This window comes from Capsicum annuum, chromosome 3, assembly GCF_002878395.1.
Source record: "Capsicum annuum cultivar UCD-10X-F1 chromosome 3, UCD10Xv1.1, whole genome shotgun sequence".
Lineage (NCBI taxonomy): Eukaryota > Viridiplantae > Streptophyta > Magnoliopsida > Solanales > Solanaceae > Capsicum > Capsicum annuum.
Window position 1 is genome coordinate 33,960,186 of NC_061113.1, and position 10,600 is coordinate 33,970,785.

The 10,600-nt window shown below is 35.7% G+C and overlaps 1 non-coding gene across 1 annotated transcript; it reads right to left on the reverse strand.

Moving 5' to 3' along the window:
* Positions 1-7,913: 7,913 nt before the first annotated feature.
* On the reverse strand, positions 7,914-8,019 carry LOC124897364. The gene has a single exon (XR_007054086.1). It is a non-coding gene; the product is annotated as a small nucleolar RNA R71 (small nucleolar RNA).
* Between the last annotated feature and the right edge of the window lie 2,581 nt (positions 8,020-10,600).

A 10,600-nucleotide genomic window follows, 5' to 3' on the forward strand; every position in this document is an offset into this window, starting at 1 on the left:
TACTATATATCAATGGAAAGATATGAGAGTCCTCTTTCTAATGAAATTGGTTTCATCCAATTTGGATATCGGAGTAAAACGTTATGGTTGATCTACTTCAGACTATCAAAACAATCCAACAAAGGACAATTCGAGAATTATTTGATTTTTAGGGGCGTTTTGGTCATTTCCCCTCATCCAAAATCCGTCCAAACCCTATATTAAAGCCTATTAGAAACATTATATGTTATATTTCATCAAATTCCCTCAAAAAGATAACCCTAAGCTCCTACATCCAACTTCAAGAACCTCCAAAGTTTACCATTAATTCTGCAAATTTATTCAAGATTCTAAGTTCCAAGTTCAAGAACTTCAAGAACCTCCAAAGTTTACCATTAATTCTGCAAATTTATTCAAGATTCCAAGTTCCTAGTTCAAGAACTCCAAGAACCATCATTCAAAGGCACGATTAACATCTCAAAAACAAGTATCGATCTAAAGTTCATCATTCAAGGTATGTGGGGTTTTTCAACAAGAACTCTCTTTCGTTCTTGTGCCCAAAAGTAATTTTCTTTACAAAGACATGATTTTTATTTGACTTTTATGAATTTGAAGCATGAACCCATATCTTATGATGATTATTATGAAATCTTGATGTTTATGATTTTAAAAGATGAATTTACATGTGTGGAGATATAAAGCATGAATCTTGAATGATATTTATCATGATTTTGATATTTGGGTCGTGAATCCCCATTGAAAATTGTGTTTTTGAGAAAGTGTGTGTTATAAGCACGTTGATGTTGAATATTTGAGATATTTTGAATGATTTGACCTTTTGATCTTAATGGAGTTGTTTTGAACTTGAGTGTGAAAGAAATCCACAACGTGGTTGATTTTGATAGATGGGAAGCATGATGGCTCCCGATGTATATTTATATATTACTGAAATTGTTTTGTTGTGGATTGTCTTTGAAATAATCTGAGCTAAGTCCGGGAGAAATCTTTAGCACCGAGTGGGAGGTATAAATCGACCTTACTTCCCTAGAACTATGTGCCCCCGTAGGAGTGAGCCTGAGGCTGATTTATATAGTGATCACTAGTTTGTGTGGATTTGATATCGATAGTCCTACTCTGATGGCAAAGATAGGACGGCTCTCCCTAACGTGGGTTGTACGTTGGACTCCATGTAGCTCACATGATTTATGTCGGTTATAGGATCTCCCAGTGTGTGTGTGTTTCCTTGTGTCTATGGTGAATGGTGAAGTGATTTGAAAATGGAATTGTGAAAGTTATTCTTTCGAAAGATTTAAATGATATTTACATTATGAGAATTGATATTCTTGATGAACTGAAAGTGATTGACAAATTATATGATGACTCATATGTGTTATTGTACTTATTTCATCCTCTCATGATTATGATGATTTTCTTCGGGCTATGTCATTCTTTCATACATCCTGTATATTTCTTATAAATATTTATGTGATGATGTTTATAAAACTGCATACACCCCCATATACTCGATTTCTTTCCATGGTACTGACCATCATCTTCAGATGTGGGCTGCATTTTCTCGGAATGTAGGTTCAGGTGCTTAATTCCAGGTTTGACAGTGATTCTTCGGGCATGCTTTTCTACATCCTCTATTGTGGTGAGTCCTCATGTTCCGAGGACATGATGTCTGATGTTGGTTTCATGAAATTTTTTACATTTGATAACTGAGCATGAGTCATTAGGGCATGTCTCAATGGCTCGCTGGTTTTATTAATTCTTAGAGGCTTGTCAGACTAGTAATGATGTTGGGAGTTGACTAATAAGTCGTATTTTGTTATCTTTCTGAAATTCTTTTATCCTTGGATGATGATTACTCTGTTGATATTTGAGGGTTATTTATGGTAACCCCGTTGATTTGTGTTGAACTGAATGAAAATGGCTCAAAGGGTTGGCTTGGGGCTACGCGTAGCCTCAAGCACCGTGTGACGCTCCGGGACCCATTTTCCGGGGCGTTACATGTTCTCCCATTGGGTAGTTCGAAGTTAGTGAGACTAGATTGTTTGGTATTGACTTAGTGTATCAGGCCATATAATAGGTGAAGATGATTAGGGATAGTCTTAAGACCACCCAAAGTTTCCAAAAGTCCAACGCGGATGTAAGGTAAAAGGAGTTGGAGTTTGAGGTTGGAAATTGGGTGTTCTTGAAGGTGTCTCCCATGAAAGGGGTGATGGGATTGGAAAGAAGGGAAACTCAATCCCCGTTATGTTGACCCATTCTTAATTTTGAGGAAAGTGGTCAATGTGTCTTATGAGTTAAATTTGTCTTCGAGTTTGGGTTTGATCAATCCGATGTTCCATGTTTTTATGTTGAAGAAGTGCATGAGAGATCCTTATTTCGTTGTTACTTTAGAGAGTGTTGGCATTTCGTATTCCTTGTTTAAAAAGGAAATCTCGATTGAGATTTTGGTAGGCAAGTCTGTTATTTGAGGACTAAGAATGTGTCTTTGGTGAACGTTCTATGGAGGAATCATAAGGTTGAAGAAGCTACTTGGGAAGCTGAAGAGGACATAAAGTCCAAATATCCATTCTTATTTCCCTCTTTGGATAATCGTGCTGAAGGTATATGATTTTCTCTTCATCTTTATTTTCTAACTTTGTTAAAGGAAAGTGTTGTTGTGTTTCTGTGTTAAATCATGCTAATGAATGCCATGATTTGTCATTCAGGGACAAATAATCCCAGGAGGAAGAACGTAACACCCTGGATTCTTGGGCCTAAGAATTTCTTGGTTTTGAGCTCACTGCTCAAGCTACGACTCACCTCACGAGTCGTAAGGTCTCCTTACTACTTGCAAGGCTTGAGTCATGGGGTGATCAGTGAGGATGGTGGATTTTTTTGCCCAGACTATGACTCGGACCCTACGTGTCATAAGGTCAGTGTCGAGTTGTAAGGTGCCTTCCGTATCCAAACTAGTGCGGTGCCTAAATTTTTTTTTGGAGTACAACTAGGACCCTACGAACCGTAATGTCCGACTATGAGCCATATGGTGTGACTTAGGGTCACCAGTGAGGGTTCCTTGAGTTACTATCTTGACCAAGAGTCATGGTGACGACTCAGGACGTGTCCTCACGAGTGGTAAGGTGACCCGTGACGACTAGACGTCTTTTTTTCTACACTTTTGAGTGGGGGCATTCTTGTCATTTCCCACTTTTCCAAATAAAACCCACGTCCATAAAACACCAAAACAGGGTTATTTTTATTCTTTCACAAATCAAATACACTTTTTTCTCTGTCAAATCCCTAAGTCAAGAACACCTAGGATTTCTTAAGGTTAATCAATTAGAGCTTTCAAGGGTGATTTCTCTTTGTAATTGTGATACTCTCATGCATGTTATTCTTCCCCAAAGCTTATTTTTTTAAAATATGTGTTTTAAATTATTATTCAGGTAGTTTTGAATGTTGGATTTGAAATATAGGTTGAGGATTTTGAATGATTATTTTCTTAAATGATGTTCCCATAGTTTATATAAAAATTTTCATGCTTTGATGATGGTTTTGAATGTGTGGGGTGTATGGGTATGGTGAATAAACTAGGGGGTCATAGATTCTTCTAATTATGTGGATTTTTGAAAATTGAATTGGTGATAACCTCAACCCAATCTTGTGAAACTTGCTTTGAACACGAGAACATATACGCATTGAAAATACCTTTGAAACTACTGCATAGCATAAAAAGCTAAAGAACCAAATTTGATTTAATAATAAAGGGGATGATTATGTTGGAATGAAGTCCTCATTTTGTTTCATTGTATTTGGCTTGTTACTTTATTGACCTAATTCGAATTGACAAGAAACATGTTGCATACGTCTTACCCTATAAAGCAAAATTACATCCTGTTAAGCCACTACTACTCTGACTAGAAAAAATACATATACACTACTTTGAATTCATACCAAGAGAAAGCAACAAAATAAAAAAAATCAAACTAAAGATGTAAAGTAGAACAAGAGATTAACTATGACAATTTTAACTGCACACAACTACATTTACCATCCTTCATATTTTTGGTAATGCTTAAAAATATAAAAACACCAGGACAATCATGATGATGATCTTCCAATTATAACATTTTATTTTTTTATTCTCCTTCACCATCCATTACCCCTTACTTTCATAAAATGACAATGCTTCTTCCAACTCTTTTATTCTCTTTGCCAATCTCGAAATGATTGATTTAGATCATAAATTAATTTTTTTCTGATCCCTTTATCTAAAGAAGTTGTATGATTTCTCCTAAAATAGGTCATAAGCAAATTAATTTAACAAAAATAAGAAAAATAATAAGAGAATATGTAAAGGCCATACACGACAGTGTAGAAAGAGCCAAAATCTTCTAGCTGGATTGTCCTCCGACCATGATGTTTGCATTGAAAGTAAGTCTTCATGTTTGCATCGCATTTTCACACGCAACATGGAATTATTTTTTTTATTACAAATACGATTCAAAATAGCATTTGACCTTATAAAAATATTTTCCTCAAAACCTAATCACAAAATATAACTTGATTTCAAAAATTGTAAGAAATTTGAGACAGAATTAAAGCTTTTAAGGCTAATTTTGTTTAGAAATTAGAGTATAAATTAAAAATTCTTACATTTTAAGGCTAATTTCGTTGAGAGGAGTTTGAGAAGGGAGCCGGTTTTTTCTCAAAAATACAATGGCTATATCAATGGAGGTTTGTGGAAATCAGTCTTTTAAAGAGAAGGAAAGATGGGGTCTAAAAATAATTGACAGATAAATTACATGTGACATTTTATAATTGATTGTTTCAGCCAAGTTTAAAGTATTCACCTGCTTTATCTGCGTGCCTATACATATGCTCAAATTCGATCAAAATGGTCTATTTACAAGGATCTATGTAATTTATGTGGGGTATTGGGTCACTTGCAAAGTTAATGTGTCTTTGCAAATATCGGACAAGTTTAGTGGTGACTTTATATTTTTTTTTCTACAATAAACTATTTAACTATAATAAGTAACATCTATTTGACGTAAATACTCCTGTGGATAAGTTATTATCTTAATTAATTATTTTGACTTTATATGCCACTTTTTTATCTAGCGGAGGGATAGAAAAATGATGAATTGGGTCGACAACGATATGACACATGACTTTTTTTGGATTAAGTCAATCAGAGCCCCTTAAAGTTGTTCGCAAAATTCACTTAGACACCTCAACCAACACTAGTACCTATTGAACACTTTGACTAGTTAAAAAAATTATTACTATTAGACACATTCTATTAATCAACAACAAATGCAAGGTGTGTGTAATACACTTGCGATGACATGACATATTGACTGATTAAAGGTGACATGTGGCAATGGGGCCTAAAGTAATTATCACAAAGTAATTTTAAGTTAAAAGATAAATCAAAAACTAAAATAATATAAAACTACTAATCTTCTCTGCCAAACTCCCTGCGCTTCTTCTTATTCCCCATTTATTTTAGTACTTAAATCTTTATTATTTTCAACTTTTTGATCTATTTTGCTCTTAATTTTGAAATTTATTTACGTTTAGATTTAATTTGATGGTAGAAATGGAGAAAGTATAGAGATGGAAATGACGTGCCTATTATTTAATTTTTTTCTGACAAACAAACTAAGGCCACAGGTCATTCAACAAGATAAGAAATATATTTGCTTGAACAAAAAAGATTATGCATAAAAACTGCACAAATGAACATGAAGAATATGACTGACTAGGGTTGGGGGTGGATTTTCCTCTTCCTTTTTAGTTAAACATTGTTACTTTTAAAAAGGCTCAAGTTGTTGGCGGTGTTAATGGCAGAGTTGGTAGCCAACGATGAAAGAGGAAATAACTGGAGAAGAAAGAGGAAGTAGCTGGGTGTAGCACCGGTGTAGACGACAACAATTGGTGGTATGGTGGAGGAAGTGGTGGCAAAGAGGCAAGGAAGAAGAACAAAACTTTTTTTAAGAAATTATCTAATTACATGTCTTCTGATGAGTGGCAAATTTATCACTCATTTATATCTAAATTCGTGCACACTATGATGAAATGATGTAGATATAAAGCAAATTCTATATTGAAATACATTAAATCCCATGGTTTGCATGCTTGCAGGTAATTGAAAAAAAAGGAGTGAAGCTAAGATGAAGAAGAAAGCAAAAGATCAAATTACTTGCACAAGTTGAAAATTAGTTTTACTAAGCAGGGATCGACCCCAGGTACTGTGATCGAGACCAGTCAGCCAAGTCAAATCTTAGCGATCACAATGACATCACCACAATCGCGTGAGTCGCAAATGCGGTCAATCAATGGCGATCACAATGGAGCTAGAATTTTTAAAAAGGACAAGATCATAAATTTATGAAGCTGAAACCCAAATCTCAAAAATCTCAAACCCTTGCACAAGGAGGGCATCTTCCAATCAATTTTGAATTGGGAAAGGAAAACTATTTTCTATTTTTGGCTAAGAACAAGTGTAGTAAAATTCTCAGGAGAATTTAGTTGAATTTGTAATTTTAGTGAGGATTGCTATTGTTTTGATTTCCAATGGAAGCATTGAATGTTAACTTGGTTATATATCTTTTCTCTACTATCATGAGTAGCTAAATTCTTGTCTTTGGGTTATGATTGAATAGGGTGTTAATGTGTATGGTTGTTGCTTGCTAGTCTAAATTGATGGGTTTCACTTTTATACGATGTTTGAATTGATAATTATGGGTGAAAACCCGAATGCCTTGGATCCCACAGCATATTTGAAAGAGGAATTTGGGTGATGAGTGATTGTAAACAACAAATTGATTTCAGCTTCTTCCATAATATTATCTTAAAATAAGGATGCTATGCAAATTTGCTATGTCACAAGCATTATCTTAGAAATAGGAATGCCAAGTTGAGGTATTGGGTTGATAAATTCACTATGCACATAAGGTGTTTGAAAGAATTCATGTGTGAAATTTTGGTGTTTTGTTGAAATACTAGCACTAAAACCCTTAAAACCAGCCTACCTAGACTCATTAACTAAAATTGGGACTACCCTTTTAACTACTCATACATGAATTACCCCTAGAATGGCATAACCCCAAGAACTCTCTCTATTAGTTTTATTCATCACTTTTTTGCTATTATAGTAGTGTTGTCATGTAATTTTGTTCAACAAACGTCTAAATTTACAACCCCATTTAATTTCATGGTTTATTTTAGTTTTATGTTATGGGTTAACTCCTAGTTAATTCTCAACATACATAGGATTTGAAAATGAGTTTGCACTTTTTGTGGATACGACCCCAACCTACGTTGGGTTATTGAATTGACAATGAATGCCTTGCACTAAAATAATGGTGTAAGTTAAGCGTTATCAAAATGACGTCATTGCCGGAGAGTGAAACTTAGTTTTTGCTTATGTGGTGTTGTTAGTAACTTTGGGTTCACCCATAGTGTCTTTACTTCATTATTTGTTATTTTTGTTTTGTTAGGTGATTTTCATAGTAACCACGACAACATGAGCCATAATGGGAGCAATGAAGGCTGATTTAATGGGCACCTCGAGAATGAGGATCATCTTCATGATGAGGGGCGTGCTAGTGCCATCCGCATTCCCCCTAATAAAGGAAATAAAGTATTCCATATTACGAGCATGATGCTACATATGTTACAAATGAAGGGTCTATTCCGGAGCCTAAAACATGAAGATAAAAATCTACATTTGAACAATATTGTTAAGGTGTGTGGCCCATTTGACATTGCTTATATCACACAAGAATCTGTTAGGTTGAGGATAGTCCCATTTTCTTTAACGGTTGAAGTGGTGTTGTGGTTGAGGTCTCTACTCGTCGAGTCCATCACATCTTGGGTCAATCTTACAGATGCTTTTTTGGATTGATATTTTCTTTCTTCAAAGATGTTACAATTGCAAGATAAAATTATAAATTTTTGTCAACTCAACGAGGAGCCTTTGTATGAAGTATTGGAAAGGTTTAATGACAAGCTCATGCAATGCCTTAACCATGAAGTGATGGAGAAGATGCTTCTCCGATTATTCTATAGGGAGTTATACCAATTAAACAAAATCATGATGGACAATAATTTTGGTGGGTCACTTGTATAGTTATCATATGGAGTGGCTTTGAATTTGCTTGAGCAAATCACAAAGAAAAATAGGGTGTGACATACAAGAGACACCAAAGTTGCTGCGGGATCTCCCACTGCCTTAATTGTGAACAAAGAGCAAAGAAAGAAAGATGAAGAGAAGGATAAAAATATGGCTAAGATGATGACAAAATTGGACTTTCTTACAAAGCATATGATGAGTGCACTAGTAAAAGAGCTTAACATCGTGGTCTCTAAAGGGTATGATGAAGATAAAGCAAAGAACCTTTATGAAGAGATAAGGTACTTAGCTAATAACTCGGGGGTTCCCACCCAGGCTACCAATAACAAGGCGGGAACCACGGTTGGAACTATAATGATAGAGAAAGAGATTGGCACGATAGAGATCGTAATTATAGAGAGAAGAAGAGGGAGTATGATAGGTATGTTCACCTTCATGACCGGGCAAAAGGAAAAGAACCAAGCTCTTTGGACCCTGAAAAGTTCAAAATCAAGGATGTTCTTTCTAGAATCTTAATGCAAGTGGAAGGTACGAACAAGATGGTCTATGAACTAAAAGGGGATTTTTGTCAAATCAACCAAATATTTGCATCACACTCGTCCTTAATCAAACAAGTGGAGACTCAAATTGGTCAAATATCAACTGCACTTAATGCTAGGCCTAGGGAAGGCCTCTCGAGTGACACGATGACAAATCCCAAAAATACTGCTCATGTCTTAGTAATAGTCACTCAAAGCGGTACAGATCTTAGTGCACATGATGTTGAGGTTGAGGAAAAGTCTCTTGATGATCCAATGAATTCAAAGAGAAAACTGAGCAAAATTTCATGTGATGGTATTTCAAAGTCTCTTGAAGGGGGGATAAAGAACCAAGGGGAGTTGAAAAGAATGATGATAGGGAGGAAACTCCCAAAGTGATAGTTGGTGAAAAGATAATGGGGGATGATCCAAAGTGTACCATCGCCCCCGGTGAGAATTACTCCTCATTTAGAACAAAAATTAGATTAAAAAATGACAATGAAAAGTTCAAGAAGTTTATTACAAAGCTTAGGAACCTCTCAATTAATATTCCATTGTTAGAGGCCCTTCAAGAAATTCTGGGGTATGCTAAGTCAATGAAAGACTTGATGACGAAAATAAAGCTTATTGATGGTGAGACTATTGAAGTGACCCATAGTTGTAGTGCCATCATGTCCAATACTATGGCTGAAAAGAAAGATGACTCGGGTGCTTTCATAATCCCTTGCACCATTGGGACTCATAAATTTGATAAGACATTAAATGATTTTGGTGCTAGCATTAATTTAATACCGCATATGGTGTATCAAAAGTATGGGTTGGTTGCTTCTACACCCACTACTATGAGATTATTGATGGTGGATTTCTTAATCAAGAAATCGGTTGTGGTGTTGTATGATGTATTGGTAAAAGTCAATAGATTTATTCTCCCAACGAATTTTGTTGTGTTTGATTGTGAAATTGACCATGAAATACGTATAATCCTTGGGATACATTATTTTGGAAACTAGAAGGGCATTAATGGATATGGAATATGGAGAAATGACATTTTGGGTGAATAATGATGGAGTTTTATTCCAGGTATACAAAGCTGAGAAACAACCTAGGGGTTACAAGTGGTCTCGGTGATTGATGTTGTTGATGAGGGAGAGGAGGTTGGGTCAACTTAGCTCAAAGACCCAACTTAAAGATTGAATAATGATGTGCTGCGATGTTAAATTAGGCGCTGGATGGTAGGCAACCCATCATTGCCATTAAATTAGATCATACCTTTTAAATTTTGTTTGTTAGATTAGATTTTGTTTGTTTAGATTGATCCATGTGAATGAGGTTCCCAAGAGGATACATTTGAATGATTTTGTGTAATACCCCGTACATTTTCCTAGCTTGAAATTGTCCAAAAGATGTTAGAAGATTTCTTTGAAAGATGAATCTACTTTTGTACACATGGTATTTTTAAGATATTCACTTTTTGTCATGTGGGAAATTGAATTAGCTTTCCAACGATACCAATTTCGTCCAAATTTGGAATCAGAGTAAAAAGTTGTGGACGATTTACTCAGAGCTGTTAGAATCGCCCAGGTGCGACGGCCAGGTTGACGGACCGTCGACCTAGCGACAGACCGTCACCTTGATTGTCGCAGCCAAGGCAGTGAGGCAATCTTCTAGATAAGGTGCCACAGACAGGTTGCTGGACCGTCGAACTTGCGATGGAACATCGCCCAAGACATCGCTACTTAGGCAGTGAGTCCCTATCCTAGTCCACCTACGACGGTTGGAACGATGGACCGTCACACGAGCCATCGCAAATTCTATTCAGCGAATGTTTAAGCCATTTTAAAGGGGGTTTTGGTCTTTTACCACCCGTTTATATTCCTTGTAATATCCGACCAAGGCTTATAATTTCATTATTCTTCCACAACATTAAAATTAGGATTTTCTCCTTAAGAGCAATCCTTAAGCAACA